Source organism: Lissotriton vulgaris, chromosome 9 (assembly GCF_964263255.1).
Source record: "Lissotriton vulgaris chromosome 9, aLisVul1.2, whole genome shotgun sequence".
Lineage (NCBI taxonomy): Eukaryota > Metazoa > Chordata > Amphibia > Caudata > Salamandridae > Lissotriton > Lissotriton vulgaris.
In genome coordinates this window covers 1,213,020,819-1,213,043,738 of record NC_141697.1, presented here as the reverse complement: position 1 = coordinate 1,213,043,738, position 22,920 = coordinate 1,213,020,819, and the positions used below count along the sequence as shown (strand labels likewise).

At 44.2% G+C, this 22,920-nt stretch overlaps 1 protein-coding gene across 1 annotated transcript in view; it reads left to right on the top strand.

Moving 5' to 3' along the window:
- LOC147693060 (uncharacterized) overlaps nt 1-22,920 on the top strand; it is a 294,395-nt gene that overhangs the window by 68,308 nt on the left and 203,167 nt on the right. The window contains exons 12-15 of the mRNA XM_086939574.1: nt 59-130; nt 217-261; nt 6,768-6,803; nt 14,830-14,871. The gene's annotated coding sequence lies outside the window, so the exon portion shown is untranslated. The remainder of the gene's footprint in view (nt 1-58; nt 131-216; nt 262-6,767; nt 6,804-14,829; nt 14,872-22,920) is intronic.

Below are 22,920 nucleotides of genomic sequence, written 5' to 3'. Positions count from 1 at the left end.
TTCTTCTCAGCGAATGCTGTGATCCACAGCTACACTGACAATTTCTCTTTCCTTGAAGGGTCTGCCGGGATTACGTGGTGTTGTCGGTGAAAAGGGGGACCCAGGAGATCCAGGCGAGCCGGGCAGGGGTGTAAGTATTATTCCCCTGTTTAGTGCAGTCCAACATAAGGCCCTTGTCCTTCATCATCTTCCCGCTCTCTCTTTCTCACCTTCTAGGGTAGCTCTGGACCTGCTGGAGGTAAAGGAGACAGAGGTGACCCGGTGAGTACATTGTGAAACTTTTCTGGGTCATGGGCATGTTTTTTAAGTGTACATCACTAGCACAAGACCACGGATGGATTCATTTTCTTACAACAGCAACAAATGAGTGTGTTTGTCAATTACACAGCTAGAGTAGATGTGTCCTGTGCATCTCCACTCTCTACTACAGTTTGGGGGAATGTACTTGTGGTGTGGATGTTTGTGGCACAGTAGCACTTGTGCCCCAGACACTGGTTTAAGTCAGGTGAAGTCTAGGAGAGAAAGGGGAGGAGCCTGTAATATAAGGTGATACAGGGAGACTGAGCACTGTCTATGCCCATCCAGCAAGAACCGCAGACACAGCATTGAAACATTGGCTTCTGAGCTACGGCTTCCGCATTGTGAGTAAGGCTCCCAGTTTTCCATTTTTACAGATTTTTACAGATAGAAACAGACAGAAAACAATGTTTTTCCAGTCTGTATTTATTTTTAAAAGTCGAAAAATGTTGAAAAGTGAACATCTTCTCAGTGAGTCCTATTGTTTTGTTCATGAAATTTAAACCATTAATTGTGCAGATTGTGAGCGTGTGGAGTCAAAAAACACATCACATTTCGTTAAATAACTGCATATCTTAACTTATGTTTGTGCTATTATGCCAATATTTTCACGTGGCTCTATAGTTATATTATATTTGGCTGCTAAATGTGCCAAAATCAGACTGGCATGAAAGTATAAGTGTACATTTATTGGTTAAATAAATGTGGATATATATGAGTTACTGCGTCCCAAAACACAAAATAAATATGGATAAACATAGATAAAATGGCCAAAAAATAGATATGGATAGAGATAGAAATGTTCAAAAAATAAATGCAGCAAAACCGGGAGCCGTAATTGTGAGTCACTTTTACCTCTCAGCGACACCGGCAGTGCGTAGTGTGCAATGCTGGAGACACAGATTCACAATCACAGCTACGTAAAGACTGCTGTTTCCTAAACGTTTGCTAATGTACACATTCAAATCTCATATTTATATGCCAGAATGTCTTTTATTAAATGCAAACCCATTCTGTCCTGTTACACAAACTTTGCAATGCTCTACTCTAGAAGACACACCTGCTGCATCACTAGATAGAAACAGTCAAATTAGCACAATTGAATTTCTTTCTCACAAAGGGGCCACTTCACAGTTTTTAGTCTGAGAGAAAGTCCTAAACTTACTACTTTTGGTATTCACAGAAGGCATTTAGTAGTCTTAAATTAGGATTATGTCTTAAATTTGAATTTAGTCTTAAATTAGGATTTTGTTTTAAGACAAACGTAAATTTAACTTAGTTTAACTTAAAACAAAATCCTAATTTAAGACAAAATCCTAACTTAAAATTAGTAAATGCCTTTTTGTGAATACCAAAAGTAGTGTGTTTACGATTTTGTCTCAGATTAGTTCTGTGAATCGGCCCCAAAGTTCTGCTAGCTAAGTAACTTGTCGATACAAAATTGGCCTCCAAATGCTTTTCACCGCTCACAAGGATGTGGCTTGCAACCAGCACAGAACAGAAAATGCCGCTGCCCTGCAAAGAGAGGCTGTCAAGAGAAAGGCCAAGGAAGGAGGGATGCTGGAGAATTAGTGACAACAGTACCACCCACACTTTTAAAAAGTGTAAGGCAAGCACTGATGTGCTGAAACAGATAGAGTTAATCAACTTTATATGAATAAACCGAAAAAAGGAAGCACTACCACTGACATGGTTGCTAATTTGGAAACATTTTGGAGACAACATAAATGTTTCATCAGCCATAATAAAATTAAATTAATGTTATGTTATTACTGGTCTATTTTCCCCACCATCCTGATACTGCCTGGTCTCACTCGCTGCCCACCCCAAAATATTACATAACCAACCTGTTCAGACCACCCTCCACCTAATGTCCTCCATTAGCCACCTCAACAGTTACGCAGGTGATTGCGATCGGGCGTACCTGTCACTGTGATCTGACTGCAGCACTCATTGATCCCCATCTCCCTTCTTGGTCAGCAGCATGTATTATCTTGGTCAGGGCACTTAGATCACTGATGGGCTCCATTGCTTGCCATGCTTAGTCCCACCTCCTGTCATGCGCACCCTACGTCCAGCCCTTGTGAGAACAACTCCGGCCCTCCTGAGCTACAAGCTTTCTACCATCATGTGCAGCACCATGCCCCGCCCCGGTCTCGTAAGCTTCTCAGCCCCATTTCCTGTCATGCACAGTCCCACATACTGCACTGGTCAGTCGCGCATCCCATGCTGGTCAGCCCCACTTCCTGTAATGTAATGTACAGTCCCACATAGGGCACTGGTCAGGCCCACCGTCTATCATCTCCAGAGTTGTTTGTGATTTCATAGTGCAAAGATTTAATGGAATACCATTACTGAGAAAGCATTTCATCTAAACCATTTAATGGAAATCGTCAGGATGAGCGGCATTTACCATTTCATAGAAACCAATTCACAGAAGGTCTCTTTATTAAATTAGCTTCTGCATACTTATGTTTCAAGGTGTAAATTAAATGGTTGCAGACCTTACCTTTTAAAAACATTTTAGTTGAAAGTTGGAGGTATTTATTTTAATCCTTTATGTTAGGGGCCATTTTCTCTCATTTCTGTTGTCGAACAATTACTTTGGATACTTTCCATTCACTGAACCCTCACCACCTCTAAACACCATCTATCTCTGCCCCCTAAACATGCCTCCCCGTTCATAAACTACAACCATCGCTGACCCCTAAACTCCACTGATCCATAAACACTAAAACCCCTTTCTAACCCTGAATTCCAGCGATACCTGAACACTAAAACCCTTCATCACACCTAAACTCCACCCATCTCTGACTGCGAAACTCCACCCATTCCTGAGCACTTAACATTCTTTCTACTTCTAATCTCTACTCATCTCTTAACCAAAAACCCCCTTACTTACCCTGAATTCCACCCATTCCTGGTTCCTTAAAACCCCACACCACCTGTAAACTCCACTCATTCCAGAACCCTAAAAAACACTCACCACCCCAAAACCCCCCCATCCCTGATCCCTAAAACCATTTCTACATATAAGCTCTACCTGTCCCTGAACGCTTAAAACCCCCACACCACCCTAAACTCCACCCATTCCCAAAGACTAAAACCCCTTCACCACCCCAAAACTAGGCCTGGGCAGAGTTTGCGGTGTTCTGCTACACGGAACTCCCCAAAGTGACGAAAAACCTCAGCCGCCCTACGCGAAGTTCCACAGGTGCAAAATGCATTTGGTCATGGTGGTCACGTTTATTTACACCGCCAGGTGTACGTCCCATGCTATAAAATCAGCACGTATAGCACCATATGTAGCGCAAGAGGGAGCTGCTACTTTTCGTGCCGCTTAAGTAGATGTGGTACCCAAGCAACAGGTTTCTCAATGCGAACGGAAGGTTTCTCAACACAAGCGGTCGCGCCCATCCACGACTTCCGCCGTTGAGAAATCTGACCGCCCGTGGAGAAATCTCACCGGGAGGCGGATTTTCCTTGCTCACGCTCACCAACTTGATGTTGGATAGGGAGAGTTTTTCGGAACTCCTGGTGCTCTGGGGTGTGCAAGAAATTCTGCAGACTCCCTTAATGGAGCAGAGTACACCTCTCAGGACTACCCAAAATTCTATCCATCACTGAACTTTAAAAACATTCACCAGTTCTAGACTCCACCCATCTGTAAAGCCTAAAAAACCTCAATAACCTTACACTCGACCTATCCCTGAACCCTAAAAACCCTACACCACCCTTAAACTTTACTCGTCCATGACTAAAAAACCCTCACCATCCTAAACTTCACCATGCCTTATCGCTAAAAAACTTCAATACTCCTAAACTCCACCCATCCCTGAACCATAAATACCCTAAAAAAACTCTCACCTCCCATCCCTGACCCCAAAAAAACTCCCACTACCCCTAATCTTCAGCCCAGTAAGTGATTTTAGATGTTTTCTTAAAGTTGTATTTCCTATAAAATGTTTCCTTTAATTTTAGGTACATTTGTATTTCCCTGAAATTGCCTTTTCTTAAAATTGGTTTTCCGTGATTTGATTTACTCCAATGTAGTTTCTCAAGTTTCCTTTTTTCATTCATTCACACACTTCACATCTGCAGTCCTACATCTGCCTTTGCTCAGCCCCACCTTCTGCCCTTTTGAGCTAACGTCCCATCCTGCGCTCCGTCCTAAATTGTGCCCTGCTCAGCCCACTTCCTGCCCTGCTCAGCCTGACCTCCCATCATCTGCAGTCCCAGACCTTCCCTGCTCAATCTGACCTCCCGCCCTAATAAACTCCACCCCAGCTCTGTTTAGTCCCACCTCCCATCCTGATAAGGTCCGCCTTTCACTCTGCTCAGTCCCGCCTCCTGCCATGCTCAGCTCAAACTCCCAGAAGCTCCCCCTCGCGCTGTGTTCAGTCCCACCTCCTTCTAGGGGAGCCACTTGGCCGTCTTTTTGCCATCACAGCCTGTATTTTAAGTACAGGCTGGTAAAAATATTGGGAAAATCAGTGCATCATTTTTCCTTTCTGAAACATGAACCTAAACCGGCAAATACATAAAGAAATAATTTCAGATGTATGTGGGAGCTGCCTAACTCCCTTAAGAATGATTGCAATGTTACAAAAAAATCTTAACAATTTTACACAAATTCTTTGTCATCTACCCGCTCTTGTCTAACAGGAGTTATCTGAATTACACTATAGCCAGTTCTACAGCTGTTTCAACTTTGGCTTGCACCAACACCTTATATTTCAGAGCTAGGGGACCGCCCGGAATGTAACCCTTTAGGACATGACAAAATGGCACAGGTTTATCGTTCATTAATACACCATGTGGATGATTCACTCGCCACACTCCGCTGGACCTGGGAAAGGGACTTGGGAACCTTTAAGGATGAGGAATGGGCAGATGCCAGGGCTTCGCCGCGACACTCTGCAATTGCGCCTAGAGTCCATCTTGTCTGGTTCTAATAAATAGCCACAAGTTCTACCTGATGAGATGCCGATGGTGTAAAATGGGTGTGGCCACCTCCTCTTCCTGCCTCCGCTGAGCAGTGCAGGATGGAGACATACAGGCAGGGCTTTAAGTGGGCCGGGTCCTGCCGGTGCGCAGCACCAGCAGTTCTAAAAAGCAGGTGCCGAGACGGGTCCCTATCGGGCTCTCAATTTTAGCCCTCAGTGTCAGGGTGAAAAAAATAGTCTTAACCCTGCACCGCTACCTTTCTTCACTGCCTTTGATGTAGCTTCAAAGAGACTCGGTATAGTTCTTTCTCAGTCTCATCATACCAGAAAGGAAGCATTCTCGATACTATATACAACGAAGCCATAGTTGTTGCTAATTTATCTCATGCAACTTACAGCCATTGGCAAAGCCAATAGTCCTGGCTTGTTGTATGTGTAATGTTACTTGTTGTATTATATGTCTGGATGGGGGAACATCCTTTACAACGCGGATGTTACCCCGCAGTGCAGTTAGGATGCGTCTTTTACAACGCAAGTCGTAACCACGACTTGCGCTGGAGGGCGCTCTAGGCTAAGGAATAGTAGATTTACTATTCCAACACCTTCCCTACTGTACGTAGGCTGGTGTTTGAATAGTAAATGTAACTATTCCTAAGTCCAGCACCGCTACAGCGCAAGTCGTGGTAACGACTTGCGTTGTAAAAGACGCGTTGTAAAGTACCGCAATGTAATACATCGCGTGGTAACAATGTACATCCGTCTGGATGCCATGATAGAAGCAGCAGAATACCAGTTGGGCAGCACACTATACTCAGCACAGATTTTTAGCTGAAGTGTTTTAAGCCACGCCCTTAATTACATCGGCCACGCCCCTTTGAGAGACCCCCCCCCCCTCCCCAGTTTTTCATTCCACCTAAAGCCCTGCATATAGGCCCTGATTACGATCTTGGTGGATGGTATACGCCACAGTATTCCAAGTGCATTATATCCTATGGCCCGGGGCGGCTCCTCCGTTATGTCTGAGGAGCGTCACCCCACTGCTGAGAGGCATCAGAGGCAAACTTGAAAAATAAAATCATAATAAAAATATTTTATTATAATTTTATTTTTCTTAGGGAGCCAAAGCCAGCCAAGTCTTGGAGGGGGCGTGGCCATCCTGGGAGTGTCACTGCGTCAGCAGGAGAGAGTAGGAGTGGTGGGCACTGTAACTGCGCATGTCGGTTTGGCAGGCCGTCTTAGGATGGCCAAAACTGACATGCGCACTTACATTTTTCCCTCCCTGCTGTGTTGTAGCGGCTTCTTTCTGCCTTTCTCTGCTGATTCTAATGACCGCTCTGACACAGTTTTGTTGCATTCTCCTACTTTCATCTTTAATTTTTGCTTAATTTTTACACCATTCCAAATAAAATACCTCTGCGCACCAAATAGTTTTGTGTAATAGAAATTGCACGAATAGTTGACTTGTACACTTGTAATTTTAACCTTAACTGGTGACGTTCTAACTTCTTTTTCATCTGTCTGCAGGGACCGCCAGGACCCCAGGGCCCAGCAGGGAAAACCGTAAGTTACACCTTTATTATTTATTTATTTATGCGTTTTTATATAGCGCCGACTTTACCCGAAGGTTTCAGAGCGCTTCACAATAGGAACAGAACTGATACATGACAACATTACAAGTGAACAAATTACAAAAGCAAATGTTACATTACATGAGGCAAAAGTGACAATCGTGAGCAAACAAAACACAAGAGGTAGCAAACGGTGCATTACAGGAGGAAAAAGTGACATGTGTGCAGGTTACAAAAGCGTACAAAGTACAAGTAGAGGTATAATACTGCAATAAACGGAGGACACTCAAACACAAGAACAAACGTTACGTAGGCAATGGTGGCACTTGTGCAAGTATCAAAAGCAAACAGAATGTAAGAGGTAGCAAACAGTGTGTTACAGAGAAAAGTGACGTGTGCAGGTTACAAAAGAGTACCAAACACAGGTGAAAGGGTAATACTGCAATAAATGGCAGACTCTCAAACCCCAAGAACACACTGGAATGGCACTTCCATAGTCATGGAGAATATACAGTTTCTATAATAAAAGGTCTTCCTTCAGATAATAGAGAGGGCATGAATTAAATTTGGAAGTGTCTTTGAAGGAGGAGAACTTTGAGGTCAGTTTTAAAGGCCTGGGAGGAGGAGGTGGTCCGTAGCTGAGGCAGAATTGAGTTCCAGATTCTCACTGTGTTGCCTGAAAAGGATTGGGCCATCAATCTTTCCTTCTTGAAAGTGGGAGGTTCAAGCAGTAGGTTTTCGGCATTTCGTGATGGTCTAGAGCCTCCAGATAGTTTCAGTTTATACGCCAGGTAGTGAAGAGAGGAGGAGTGCAAGGCTTTGTATGTGATGCAGGCAGTCTTGTAGATAGATCTTGCCTCGATGGGAAGCCAGTGGAGGGTGGATAATATGGGTGTGATGTGGCCGCTTCTTTTGGCCCCATAAATTAAACAAGCTGCTGAATGGAGAACAGACTTAAGGGGGACAGGTGGGATTTGGGGAGGCCAGTAAGAAGAAAATTGCAGTAGTCCAGTCTGGAGAGGACCAGCGATTGGACCAGGGTTTTAAGGTCATACTCCTGGAAGAAGCGACGAATCCCCAAAGAACACGCAGTTGGTATAGAGCAGACTTTGCAATTGAATTAATGTGGGAGAGTAGATTGAGTTTTGTGTTGAGTATGACACCAAGGGATTTTGCGCTGTCGGACAATGATGGGTTTATTGTTCAGTAGATTCATCTGATCCATCCATGATTGAACCGGGGGAGGAGAAAGTGAGGAGGAGGAATTCAGTTTTGGAGGGATTCAGAATCAGTTGATGTGTTGACATCCAGTTTTGAATGGAGTCCAGAGTAGAGCTTAGGACGGAGAGATCGTGAGTGGAGGCAACCTTGAGGTAACTTTGTGTGTCATCTGCGTAGAGATGATAGTGGACCCCAGATTTACTCAGGAGATTTCCCAGTGGTTCCAAATAGAGATTGAACAATGTGTGTGCAAGTATATAGCCTTGAGGAACACCTTGACCCACCGCCAAAGGAGATGAAAGACTGTCCGCTATTTTGATCATTTGGGATCTAGCAGAGAGGAAGGAAGCAAACCATTTAAGCACAGTGCCTTCCATGCCCATTCTCTGTTGAAGAGTGTTGAGGAGGGTTTTGTGATTGACAGTGTCAAAGGCTGCGGAGAGGTCAAGGAGAATTAGAAGACAGGACCCCCCCGAATCGAGTATCCGCAGCGCGTCATCAATCACTTGCAGTAGGGCTGTTTCATTGCTGCAGCTTTGGATGAAGCCGGACGGAAAATTGTCAAAAAGATCATTGTCCTTGATATGACGAGAGAGTTGTTTCGCAACACATCTTTTTGTGATCTTCGCAAGAAAGGGTAGGTTAGTGATGGGGCGGAAGTTGTTGAGGTCATTCGCATCAGCAGTGGTTTTTTAAAGCAGTTTTGAAGGGAACAGGAAGGGAGCCGTGACAGAGGGAGAGGTTGACCAGAGTGGTCCAATAGGGAAGAGAATGGGTATAGAAGTCAATGGCAATGGCACTAGGGATGGGGTCAAGAGAATGGTTGGAGGGCTTTGTTTCGAGGATGCACTTGAGGAGGACATCTTCAGAGATGGGGTCGAAGTTCTGCCAAATGACTAGTGATTTGCGCTCCTCTGGAGGGGTAGGATGAGCGACCTGATCCACAAGTGATTTCACTTTTCCGTCAAAGAATACAGCGAAATCCGCTGCTTTCTTTGTAGAATCCTCCAACTTGGAGGTTGGGGGAGAGCAGTTAGTATTCTTGATGAGATCAAATAGTTGTTTGGGTCTGTTTTTGGCTGAGTCAAGGAGGGTTCTGAAGTGTGATGTTTTCCCAAGGAAGATGTGCTTGTGGTACTTGGATCTTGCTGAACGAAGCGTGGCCAAATTATCGGTGAATGGCGCTTGACTCCATTGTTTCTCCAGGAGTCTTAGGTGCTTCCTTTCTTCATAGAGGGATTTGTTGAACCAAGGTGCTGAAGGAGTGGGCCTTTTCTTTTTGCTTTGGAGAGGAGCGACATTATTGATTTCGACTGCAAGGACTGAGAGGCATTGAGAGGTGAGATCGTCAACATCTAGGTTCGAGTCTGGCCTTGGAAGTGACAGCAAAGCTGATTCACAGAGGGAAACAGTGTCAATATTTTTAGAGTCACGGAACCAGGAGGTAGCCCTCTTTGGTTGGCCAAGAGTTATAGAGTGTGCTAGGTGAAGCGAGAATGGGATGAGAAGGTGGTCAGACCAGTCTACGTGAATAGGGGTAGCGATAGAAAGCATGCCTGCTTTAGAAATAACAAGGTCCAATATTGAGCCCTTAGAGTGTGTTGATTCTGTGCAGTGTTGAATAAGATCGTTTGTAGAGAGGAAGGTGGCCAGCAAGTTCGCAAAGAGTCTTGCAGAGAGCATCAGTGGAGATTAAAGTCACCCACGAAGGTCTGATTGTCACTTGCGAGTATTGGTCTCTGATAAAGTCAGTGAGTTCCTCAATAAACGAAGGGCCGCTGCCAGGTGGGCGGTAAATGGCATAGAATCTGAGGGGTGCGCGGTGGTGTAGTTGAAGCTCAAGAGATAGACATTCAAAAGTGCGGAAGGCGCTGATAGGAGAAGCCTTAAGTTGAAGGTAGTTTCTAAAGATGACTGCAACACCTCCCCCATCTTTGACAGTTCTGTCATTCCTAAAAATAGAATAGCCTGTGGGTAATAGGAGATCAAACATAGAGTGAGAGGTATCATTGAACCAGGTCTCTGTTAGGAAGAACATGTCAATATTGTGAAGGGTGATGGTATCGGAGATTTCGAGTTTGTGTTTTATTGCAGATCTGCAGTTGTGGAGCAGACAGCGCAGCTCTGGCGAGACAGTTTTGGTGACGGGGGCACTTGGGCTAAGAAGGGTAATAGGGATATTGTACTTATACGGGGTGCACGGGAGGGTTTAGGTGGATGCTTGGTTCTGACAGAAGAGATGGTCGGAATAGTGTAGATAATTGAGTTACTCGGAGATGCAAGTTGAGGAAGGGTGGCATTCAAGGGCTTGTGTGAATGAACAATGTTTGCAGATGACAGGTTATGCTTGGGATGATGGGGTGAGGGGGCGAGGTGCATCTCGTGGGAAGGTGAGAGTTTTCCAAAAGAGTTGAGGTGAACGGGAAAATGGAAATCTTGGAGCTTAAAAGTGAAATGGAAGCTACAAGCTGGGAGATGGAGGTGATAAGAGAGCCTAGCCTATTTTCAAGAGAGAGTAGGGCAGAGCACGGAAGGTTAGGTGTCTCGATGGCAACAGGAGGGGGTGAAATTGGTGGTGGAAGGCAGGGAGAGGTGGGAGGACAGGAGGAGAGTTAGGGTATAGGGTTCATAGGTGGGGAAAGGTGGAGGTTGAGAGCGGGGGTTGGTGTATCAGAGGTGAAGGGAGAGTTGCCTTTGTTGGCGTTGCACGAAGGAAAGGAATTAAGGACATATTTAGGGGGAGATGGGTGCGGATCAAGGCGGTGGGGTAGAAGAAGAGGGAGAGAGGAGGACTGTGAGATGTCATAGGAGTGTAGGAGGTTTGGGAGGAAAAGAGGGGAGGTTGTTGGAGAGTTTCTTTTGGCTAGGAGAGGTGGCTGTGAGGGAACGGGCATCTGACAGAGTGAGGGGGGTTGGGAGAAGGGGAAGTTGAAGAAAGGAAATGGTTCTGCTGGACCCGATTGAGGGAGATGGAAAGGGTTACCAAGGGGGAAAAGGAGGTAGCACAGCATTGCAGGCAGAGTGGGGGGAAGGAGAGAGATGCAATGGGATTGTGGAGAAATCGCGGTAAGAAGCGAGGGGAGGAGGGGGTAGAGAAGAGGGGAGAGGGAGGAATGAGGGGAGCATAAGAAAAGTTAACTGGGGAAGGAGGTTGGAGGAGAGGTGGACTAAAAAAGGGAGTAGCAGGTAGGAATAGGGGGGAGGAGATGAGATTGGAGCACCGGGACGGTACAGATTGGACGAGGACCGTATTAGCTAGTGGTAAGGCTGACGTGATGCAGGGGGGGCATACTGTGAAGTGGGAGAAAAGGGAGAGGAGGGCACAAGGGAGGGGGAGGGAAGAGGGCCGACCTGTGCCTCCGAGGGTGGAAGCCTATTGGAGTGTAGGGGGTCAGGGGAGGAGAAAGGGAGTAATGGGTGGAGCTAGATGGAGAGTCAGGGGAAAACCCGGTCGCAGAGGAGGGGAGTAGGGAGGGGAAGAGGTGGTCAAAGAGAGAGAGACAGGAGTCTTTTCCTTGGATCATGACAGTACCGTTGTTATAGATTGAGATGGTGAGGGAGCCGTTGAAATACGCAGAGGGGGAAATCTTTAGTTGTTTCCCATGAGGGTTGGAGGAGGAGGAGGTGACGTTAAGGGAATTATAAAAGCTGGTGGACCAAGAGGGGGTGTTGTGAGTGAAGAAAATGAAATCAGTTTTGCGCATCCCAAAACGATCATTGTAAAATTGATCAACAAAAAGGGAATCAGGGAAACGTTTAATAGTGTTATGCTTCAATCGTTTAACTGAAGCTTTAGTCTGGCCGGAAAGGATAAATGATTTTGTAGCAGTTAATTCCAGCCTTAACTCGAGTGGTGGCCATGTTGGGAAAATGAGGAGAAGGAGTGTGGGGGATATGAGAAGGGTGTTACTAGGAAAGCGGTGGTGAAGAGAAGTATAAGGACAAAAAGGGGGCACATATTCCAGACTTCGGGTGAGGAAATCTGAACTAAGGAGCAGTCCGGGAAGAAAGGTGGGTATTTGTTGGGCCCTTCATCTAGGTATACATGAAGCCAACTGGCACTAGATAATATTTACAAGGGAAATGTTTACATATGATAGGACCAACTGGACCACTGTCAGAACCATCACAAAGTACAATTAGTCAAAGTAAAACAGATCATAAACGAACACCCAGTGACCAATTGTGATCACTGTACTTAGCATCAGCCTGTAACAGAAGCACATTCGGCACCAACCGCATTGTACGCCCATAATCTCAACAGACTACTATTGGACCCTAATCTCCTGAGAATCACTAACATTAGGGGCAAAGAGCATAGGGTGGAACAAAATCTGACTAGCAAAATCAAAATATGCACAACAGCCTCGTCATCATAAGGCCACCTTTAGAGGTACTCAGAACAGGGTGCATAAATCATACAACATGGAAAGCATTTCCTAGCACCACATATACTTAAAAAGGGCCTGGCTCTGTACAAACCTTGCAGTCTCCCTGGCCAACTGGCCATCTCAGAGGGGGACTCAAATGTCTTGAAACCATAATGTCAAGGTTGCTGCCAATGAAGCGTGCTGCCTTCTGTCCTCATGTCTGTACTCCCGTTCTCGTTTATCGATGGCGCGTCGGCTGCCTCCCCCACCGAGACAACTCCTTTTCTCCCAACAACGAGGAATGAGGAAGTCCCAGATTTATGTACACAGAAAGTTTGCTTCATAATATACAAAATCACTTCCCGCCCAAAAATACCCACCATCTTTAATACAATGGCGCCATCTTGTGTTCAGAGTGAAGATCCACGTGGTAGAATTTGCAAATAAAAATTCTTAGGTACGTCCCTGTCCTTAAATGGCGAAAGCGGCAAGTGCACCTCTCAGCTTTTGATTACTGCTTTTAATTTAATTTACAACAAATACTGGTTTGAACTCGATAAGGGAAGGTTTGATAGCATGAAGCTAAGATTTGCGAATCTATTTATGTGAAGATGTCTCCGGTGCATATCTCTTGCAATACCACCCTTACTCTTGGTACCTTTAAAATTAAATAGCGAAGGGCCTATTTACGAGAATGTCGCGCAGTAACCTTGCTGCGCTGCACTGCGTAAAAGGGACAGGGGAGGAATGCAGTGTATTTAAGGCCATTCAGCGCATTCCTGCTTTTTCCTCTGCACTGGTGTCCTTTTGGCATCCCAGCACCAACGCAGGCAGGATTGTTCTTTGTGCAGGAGGGAACACCTTCCTGCACAAAATCAACCCGCAGAGGCGTTCTGTAGCACACATAGAAAGAGGAAGTAACAATGAGATTTAACAATATTATTCCTCGTTACACCTCACCTGGGAAGGCGTATCTTTTGTTCCGAATCCCCAGATCTACCAGTTTGTGTAAATCTGAACATGCGTCAAAAATCATGGGAGTTGCCTGGGAATACCCACCGCAACGCCCACGGTACGCCGTCCCAAGGCAGCGTACGCCAGCCCAATGATTAGCGCTACTTTGCTTTGCTCCAGATTTATGGAGCCACTCAAGGCCACGCAACGTCACATGTAAGGTTTGCATCGCTCTTCCACCAGCGTGCTGCGCAAGAGCAACGTAAAATAGGCCCCTGATTTTCATATTTTCCGGGCCTCAATTTTGGCGTTTTGGCGTAGGGCAGTGCAGCAAGTCTCCTTGCGGCGCTGCTCTACATCAAAGTGAAAGGGCAGGAATGCTCTTTTTTATCGAATATGGTGTATTCCTGCCTTCCCCCTGTGCTGGCACCATTTTGCCAGCCTAGCACTAACGCAGGCGCCCGTGCACCATGGTGCAAGGGTGCCTGTGTTGTCGGCAGGATCGTTTTTCTACAGGATGGGGCACATTCCTTCAAAAAAATAATCCTGAGAGGCCTTTTTCTCTTACTATGGGAAGAGGAATAAACGAGGAGAAATAACATTATTTTTCCTCATAACACCTCACCTCAGGAGATGTAAGGTTTCGGCGCTTCCCCAGAGTTACATGGTCTTGTCAATCTGGGGAGCGTGAAAATCCATGGGTGTTGTGTTGGAGCACCCACTGCAACACCCATGGATTGTGTCATAAGCGCAGAGTAAACACCTAGCGCACTGGGGCGGTCATTGCAAAATATAAAGGTTGTACTTTCCGGTTCTGCGCTAGGGGTTTACTTGTGCCACGGAAGAAGAATCACACCATTCGAAACACGTCTGGCAAAGAAGTGGAATGGTGAAGACATTCTGTGCCAACTTTGTGTGCAGCCTGCGTGAATAAACAAGAAGGATTATCACCTACCTGTTGCGGCTTTTTCCACTAGAGGCAACTCTTTTCGACTTGATATATATATATATATATACACATTTAAACCAAATCTTAAAGTGATGTTATAGTTAGGAATTGTAATAATGTCTTACTTTACATTAAAAAAACAACCTTAAACAACAAAGGTTAAAAGGACTTTATAGTTTTTTGAAATTGTCAGTTAGAACATAACATTTTAAACTGACAAAACCACTGAAATTCTCCAGATGTTGTTATCTCAAGTAACTATAACTCATGCCCTACATTAACTTTAACTGGCGTCCTCGCCATGCACAGTGTTATTATTGATATCATTTCAGACGTCATTACAGTTGTTATTAATGTAGTCATTGAAAATGTCATGAGTGATGTAATGTGTGAGGGTGCGCACAATGCGTGACAAGGGCGGTGTGGTATGGTATGTCTAAGTTGAATGATAAGATTTGGAAAGAACCATTTAACCAGTTTATTCTCTTAGTGATATCTTTTTTCTCCTAATATTCATGTTTTAGATTTTTAACGAACGGGGTGGAGATGGGCCAAAAGGTGACAAGGTAAACGGACAATGTTTCAAACATGATCATGTTTGCATGTGCCACACTGGAATGGTGCACAATGTATTTTTATATAATGTTCTCCGTTAATGTTTGATCATTTAATTTAATGTTTGTCCTTGTCAAGTGGACATAATTGTTCAACAGTCCGAGAAGTAAAAAAATGCATGTACCATTTGAAATGTGTTACTTACCTATTGACATGTACACTCAAATACTCCCACTCACACAGTGACACATATGCTCACTCATTCACCAAGCATTCATACACTCACTAATTTCCATAGAGACCTACTCATTGCCCATCATTGACTTGCTGATTGTTACCACATAATCCCTCATATCACCACTCATTCAGTCACATACATTAATTTCTTCATGTGCTTACTTGATAACTCACTCGCATACACTCCTATAAATTAACTTGCTTACTCATTTACACGCTCAGTAGTATGATCACTCAAACACTACCTTACACACATACTCAGAACCATTTACTCACCCACACATTTATTTACTCACTCACTCACAACCACCTTCACTTACACTGGTGCACACACTTATTCACAAACATATTTATTTATTTATTTTATTTTATTTTATTTCAATTTATATAGAGCGTTATCACCCCAAGGTCTCTAAGCGCTTGTACAGAGAAAAGAGAGGAACCGACTTCTACAAAAAAACTGACTACTTTACAACCCTCCCCATGCTTCCCGGAAAAGAATAGTTTTTAACATTCAACGATTAGATTGGGCTCCTTGCGGAGATTAGTTGGTAGTTTATTTCACGCTGCAGGAAGTAAGGTGGAAAAAGCGCGCCCTCCCAAAGTGGACAGGCGAAAGCGTGGATTAACCAGGAGAGTGGCATCAAAGGACCGTAACACCCTACCAGGAACATAGCTAGATAATCTAGTTTTGATGTAGCTGGGCGCATTCCCGTAGAGTGCCTTGTGTGTGATACATAGTCCTTTAAACAGTGCCCTCTGTCTAACGGGGAGCCAGTGTAACTGACGCAGGAGAGGTGAAGCATGTGTTTTCCTTGGCTTCTTAAAAATCAATCTCGCTGCATCGTTCATTACTGTCTGAAGCCTCGTAAGTTGTTGCTTGGGCATCCCTATATACAGCGCATTACCGTAGTCCAGCCGTCCCAAAATTATAGCTGACACCGCACTTCTTAAAGTGGAAAACAACAGCAGTTGGGTGATCTTGCGGAGCTGCCTCAGAAGACCAACACACGTGCCTATCACTACCGACACCTGTTTCTTCATAGATAGAGTGCTATCAATATGGATACCCAGGCTTTTCACCACGGTTGCTGGCTCCGGCGTCCTGCCCAACTCCGTGGGCCAAAACCGGTCGTTCCAGGGGCTGCCAAAGGTGGCTATAGGCAGCACCTCTGTTTTGTCCGGGTTAATCTTCAGGGAGTTTGCGGACATCCAATTTACCGTATACCTTAGAATGTTATGCAACCTGACTTGTGCTCCTGGAGAATCCTCTATTTGGATGACGATCTGTGTGTCGTCAGCATAATTAAAAATCTGACACTCCATCTGATTGAGAGCTGAAATCAGTGGCTGCAGGTAGATATTAAAAAGGAGAGGTGAAAGAGCCGAACCTTGCAGTACTCCACATTTGATGGCCGCTGATGTTGATACTAGGTCGGACAGCTGCACCTTCTGTGATCTATCTTGCAGAAAGGAGGTAAGCCAACCTAGCGCAGACCCCCCGATGCCCAAGTCTCTCACACGCGACAGCAGTTTACTATGACACACCGTGTCAAAAGCCGCGGAGAGATCAAGCAGCACCAGGGCCCCCGGGATCTTCTTGTCAGCTCTACACCTCAATTCCTCTAAGATAGACACCATCACCAGCTCCGTGCTGTGATGAGCCCGGAATCCAGCCTGATTTTGCTCTAGCAGATCATTGGTCTCCAGGTGCCTTGAGAGGTGTGTCAGTAAAACCACGGACTTTGGTCCTGGGACAGGGGGCAGCTGGACCCAATTTACAGTGAACAGAACAGAATTGCTGGCCCTCCTACTTATTTAGTCTCGCCTTAAGTTTATGAGACAAACAAACAAAATCACCGTCTCTTTGTTTGTATGGGTAAATTTATTTAACCCTTTTGTTCATTATTTTTAGTAAGATTTATCTATTTCATAGGCAAGAAGAACACTTTATATACACCTATATACAAATACAAAACATTTATACATATTTACAATTACTATACAAGTATCACATAGACAATAAATCAAACAGTTATCAACAAACTTCTCGTATGAGAAATATATAGCAATTCCGTGTTCACAAATAGTTAATCTTTGCGAAGTAATCAAAACCGCTACTAAACCCAAAAGGTTGAAAAGAAATAATGCGACAGAAATCAGAAATTAATTCACAGTTAATTCCAACATTAAAGACTGCACCCGTCACGGGCAGATATTTTGAACGTTCAAAATATCTGCCCGTGACGGGTGCAGTCTTTAATGTTGGAATTAACTGTGAATTAATGTCTATGTGATACTTGTATAGTAATTGTAAATATGTATAAATGTTTTGTATCTGTATATAGGTGTATATAAAGTGTTCTTCTTGCCTATGAAATAGATAAATCTTACTAAAAATAATGAACAAAAGGGTTAAATAAAATTACCCATACAAACAAAGAGACGGTGATTTTGTTTGTTTGTCTCATAAACTTAAGGCGAGACTAAATAAGTAGGAGGGCCAGCAATTCTGTTCTGTTCATTGAGAGGTGTGTCAGCACATGCTGTTCCAAAACCTTTGCTAAAAAAGGCAATTGGGAAATGGGCCTAAAATTCATAGGATCTTTGTGTCCGCCCCTGGCTTCTTAAGCAGCGGGATCAGCCGGGCCTCCTTAAGCATAACCGGCACTTGTCCGATTTCCAGGGATTTATTTAGAAGGTTGAGAACATCCTCTTCCAACCCTGGCATAGCTAGCTTAAAAACGCTCGGGGGCAAGGATCCACCTGGGAGCCTGACTTTACCCTCCCTACCAAGCTAGCTAGCGTCTCCTTTGTGATCAAGGGAAAAGTTTTCTAAGGGACTAACAACTTTCGGAATAAGAGGAGTGACTTGTAGTGAACAATTTAAAACAGGGGCATGAGCGATTTCTGACAGGAGATCTTCAATTTTTTGAATGAAAAAATCCTGGAATCTTTGACAGTCCTCCAGCGAGACGTTAGGCCTCTGTTCCTTATTTTTCCTTAATTCAGAGAGCACCTTAAAAACTTGTTTTTGCGGATTTTGGGATTCGGCAATTCTGGTCTCAAAATACTCAGATGTTTGAGCCAGGATAGCCTTTTTATATGTGGCCAGTTCTTGCTGATATAGGCTCTGTGCCAGCGTATTATAATCCGTCCTCCATGCTCTCTCTGCCTTCTGTAGGGCTTGTTTCCTAAGCCTCAATGCGTCATTGAACCAGGGCGCTCCCGCTCCTTTATCCCCCACTTTCACCTTTCTAGCCGGCGCCTCTAGTTCGATGGTAGTTTTTAGTTTGTCCACTACCTTTTGACAGGTGACCTCTATATTATCACCGGTGGTTAGTGCAGTGGTATTTCGTAAATATCCCACCAGAGCTTCCTAATTTATGGAGTTCCATCGCCTCACGGTTTTCCATGCTGGTCTGGATTTCCCTCCATCTTTTGATACCTCCTTCTGTCCTCTAAGCAGATAATGGTCAGACCATATACATGGAGTGCACACTACCGACCTGGCCCCGGGGTCGGTTGACCACACCAGATCCAATGTATGGCCCTTGTCATGGGTAGGACCTACTACAAGTTGTAGCAGTCCCAACGCTGTTAATGCTTCTTCTAGATGGCCAGCCTGCCCCTCTTTGGGAGAAATCTCCCAGTGGAAGTTAAAATCTCCCATGACTAACAGGTCCTTATAACGAGACCTGAGGTCATAGACCAGTTCTATGAAATCATCCACGAAGTCAGGGGTGGCCCGAGGGGGACGGTACATACTGAATGAAGAGCATATTTGCTTGTTAACTCCCACTCACTTTCAAAATCATCTTGGAACTTTCACATTAATTCTTGTCCTCAAATATTAACTAATTCACTCACTCACACGTTAACTTCCACAGCAGCATCCATTCTTACACTCAATCACTTCATCTTCTAAAAGGTAGACAGGAAAAGCTGCTAACCCCCTAGATGCTCCATTGTTACTACCTGCTTAAGTGAAGGAGGATGGGAGGTTGCCAGATCTCAGGGCCCGATTCACAGAACTAACATAAGACAAAATCCTAAACTTACTACTTTTGGTATTCACAGAAGTTAGGATTTTGTCTTAAGTTTGTCTTAAGACAAACCTAAGACAGACTTAAGACAGACTTAAGACAGACTTAAGACAAAATCCTAACATAAGTCTGTCTTAAGCCTGTCTTAAGACAAACTTAAGACAAAATCCTAACTTCTGTGAATACCAAAAGTAGTAAGTTTAGGATTTTGTCTTAAGTTAGTTCTGTGAATCGGCCTCTCAGTGTGGGGGTTGGCCCAGATTAATCTCAAGCCCAGCAAGTTTGTTTCTGTAGATGCTGCGAGACCCTCCAGAGATGCTGAGCTTGCCAGTCATGGTGGGGTGCCTCCGTCCACCACCTTCTAGATGACGCTTCAGGCATTGAAGGTCATCATAGTCATGCCCCTCACTGGTGAAGCACTCACACCCTACTCAATATGAGCAGCATATCTGTTGCACAATAATCTCAAATTAATTTTATAATTTTTTTATTTTATAGAGTTTTATAGAGCGCACATTTGACCCGAAGGTATCGGCTATCAGAGCGCTTTACATGAGCACCAGTTGCATAAAATGAGGACACATTAGTTTTTGTTAGGCTCGGGTAGAATACGTTTTTTGCCCAGAATCACAAGATGTTCAGCGTCATTGCCGAGACTCAAACCCCCCAGATTTGAGGTCGACCGCCCTAGCCGTTAGGCCAACTCCTCTCCCTAAATACAATAAAACCTGGCTGGATTTTTTTGTTACTGAAAAGAAATGATATCCCATCCTTATGACGAAAACCCAAAACAAAAAATGCCAACCTGAAAAAATCAGGCTGATGAAACTTCATTTTGAGGAAAAGTCATAATGATAAAATATAAATTTTCATGAAAAAACAAGGATTTTCATGAATCAAATATATCAGTTTGGGGTTGTAATCTTGGAATCAACATGTGTTGAAAAAATCTGGGGGCATATTATCAAAGGCCATATTGCCGCTTTAGCAGGACTTTTTCCCGCTAAAGCGGCGATATTTTTAACGCACTATAAGCAAGCTGTCGCTAAGAGCAGTTAGCGACAGCTTACAGGCGATAGCTACAGGTTTGGGGCCCCCTTTGCATGTCACCAATATTTATCGCTAATGACATGCAAAGTGGGCATACCCAAACTGTTAGCGACTGAAAACAGTCGCTAACACAGCTATCGCCTATTAGCTAGTTAGGAGACGCTATAAAAAAAAGTGCGCTAAGCGCGAATATCGCTAGGAACTAACGCCTGCTCAGACCAGGACTTAACCTGGATATCCACCTCCCATTGGATATACAGGTTAAGTCCCCATTAGTGATAAAGCCTGAATATCGCTGGATTTCTAGCGATATTCACGCATTGAGCCGCTATCACCGATATTTTATCGCTTATAGAGATAAACGTTGCTAAAAGCACGTTATCGCAGCGATAATATCCGGCGATGCGTGGCGATTAAAAAAAATGCGCTAAGCTCATTTAGCGATAATTATTGCTATTTGTTGATAATATGCCCCCTTGAGTTATAAGAATTAGAAGTGTAATGAAAAAAGGAGTTTAAAAGCAAAAAAATCACAAAAGGGCATCCAGAGCATTTCTTCGATGTCTGCTTAGACCCCGGAGGAACATGGATATATTGCACAGAAGACCAAAATTAAGAAGAGAAAAAGAAAGTTACATGTGGGAAAAGGGGTGAGTGAGAGCTAGGAGAAAAAAAGAAGAGAGAGTCATGGACATGGTGAGAGACAAGAGGAAGAGGTGGGGGTTTATGGGCAAACACGGTGCTAAAAGGGGAGTGGGTAAGGAACACCAATCGATAAAAACTGAAATAAGAAGATTGGGAGGGGAGGGAAGGAAAGGGGTGCAAACCCTCCCCCACTGTAACACTTCAAAAAGAGAAACAGAAAAATGGGAAAGGAGGCAGTTTAAGAAAGTGTCAGACAAAAGAAACGAATAGAAAATAATTTTTTTCAAGATAGGCTTACACGAGGTTGGTTTCTAGGCAAAAATCCATCATAAAAGGTTAGACAAAAAGTCTTGGCAGAACTCCCTTCTTCAGATCTTTTATGTGATCATTGGAATCCCCTCGAACCCTGGTAGAGATTCTTTAGAAATTTGCTGTGATACAATTTCATGATCAGGTTTATGCTTGATCCCTCCTGCACAACTTCCTGTCTGGGGTCTGCTGCAGCGTTGGGAAAGAAGACCCAGATCCTAGACTGGTCCAGTCTCAACCTAGACCCCGCAAGGTTATACCCGACTCATCGCAAGCACAAAGCCACTGTGATTCATCGTCAGTTGTCATTTATGCGATAAAATCAACATTGCCAAGAAAATTCTGACTGCCTGGTACCAGCTATCATTTCAGCACAGAATGAAACTTTTCTTTTCCAATGAACAACCCACGCTCTGAACGTATGCTGCCTAGGTGGTGTCAACACCCTACCCACTGGCATCCCAGAGTCCTCCCTGGCTCCGCGACCGATTGCGCTGCGTCATGTTCAAGAGTTGCTGCATCATTGGCAGTAGCCAACACTCCAAACTAGCTGGCAGATACCTCCACCATCTGTTTTGGCCAATACAGCCCACAAAGCAAGGTATTACCACACTTTAAATAAAAAAAAGAGAAGAACAAAGGAGAACACATGGTTTACACAGCCATAACCTGATATAAAAGTTTACAAACCTAGGCACTTTGTATGTTTTGAAGCACTCTTTTTAACCAAAGCGACCACAATAAAATACCAAATAATGAAAATGAGAACAATATCTTTATTGTGTCCGCTGTTGCACACTGCAAATCACTAGTTAAATGCCTAGAGCCCGATTCACAAAGGTAATCTGAGACACAATCCTAACTTCACAACATTCGGTATTCACAGAAGGCATTTAGGAGTACTAAAGTTAAGATTTTGTCTCAGTCAATCTTAAGTTTTGGTGTTAAGTTAAACTTAAGACAAACTTAAGTTTAACAAAATCCTAACTTTACGACTAGGATTTTGTCCCAGTTAAACTTGTTTGTATTACGTTTATCTTAATGCCAAAACTTAAGTTTAACTGAGACAAAATCCTAACTTTAGTATTCCTAAATGTCTTTTGTGAATACTGAAAACCGTAAAGTTAGGATATTGTCTCAGATTACTTTTGTGAATCGGGCCCCTAGGGCTTAGTTGATTAGATTATTGCAACAGCCTGTTTTTGGGCTTTCCTCAATATTCCTTCTCACTACTGAACAAGGGGGCATATTATCAAGGCGGGCGATATGAGAGGATAGCGCTTTTGCGGATGTTTTTGGCCGAAAAAGCCGCGATAATTGTATCGCCCTATTAGCAAGCTGTCACTAACAGCAGTTAGCGACAGCTTGTAGGCGATAGTGAGCGGTTTGGGGCCCGCTTTGCATGTCAGCGATATTTATCATTAATGACATGCAAAGTAGGCAAACCCAACCTGTTAGCGACTGAAAGAAGTCGCTAACATAGCTATCGCCTATTATCAATGCAGGCGTAGCGATGAAAATATTCACGCTAAGCGCAAATATCACCAAAACCTAACGCCTGCTCTGACCACTTCTTAACCTGTATATCCAATGGGAGGTGGATATTCAGGTTAGGACCCTATTAGCCATAATGCCTGATTATCACTGGATTTCCAGCGATATTCACGCATTTCGCCGCTATCACCGGATATTTTATCGCGGGGGGGCGTGGCTTAGCAAGCCACGATGGCGGCTGTGTCCTGCTGAGGCTCCGCGATCGGGCTAGCATCCAGC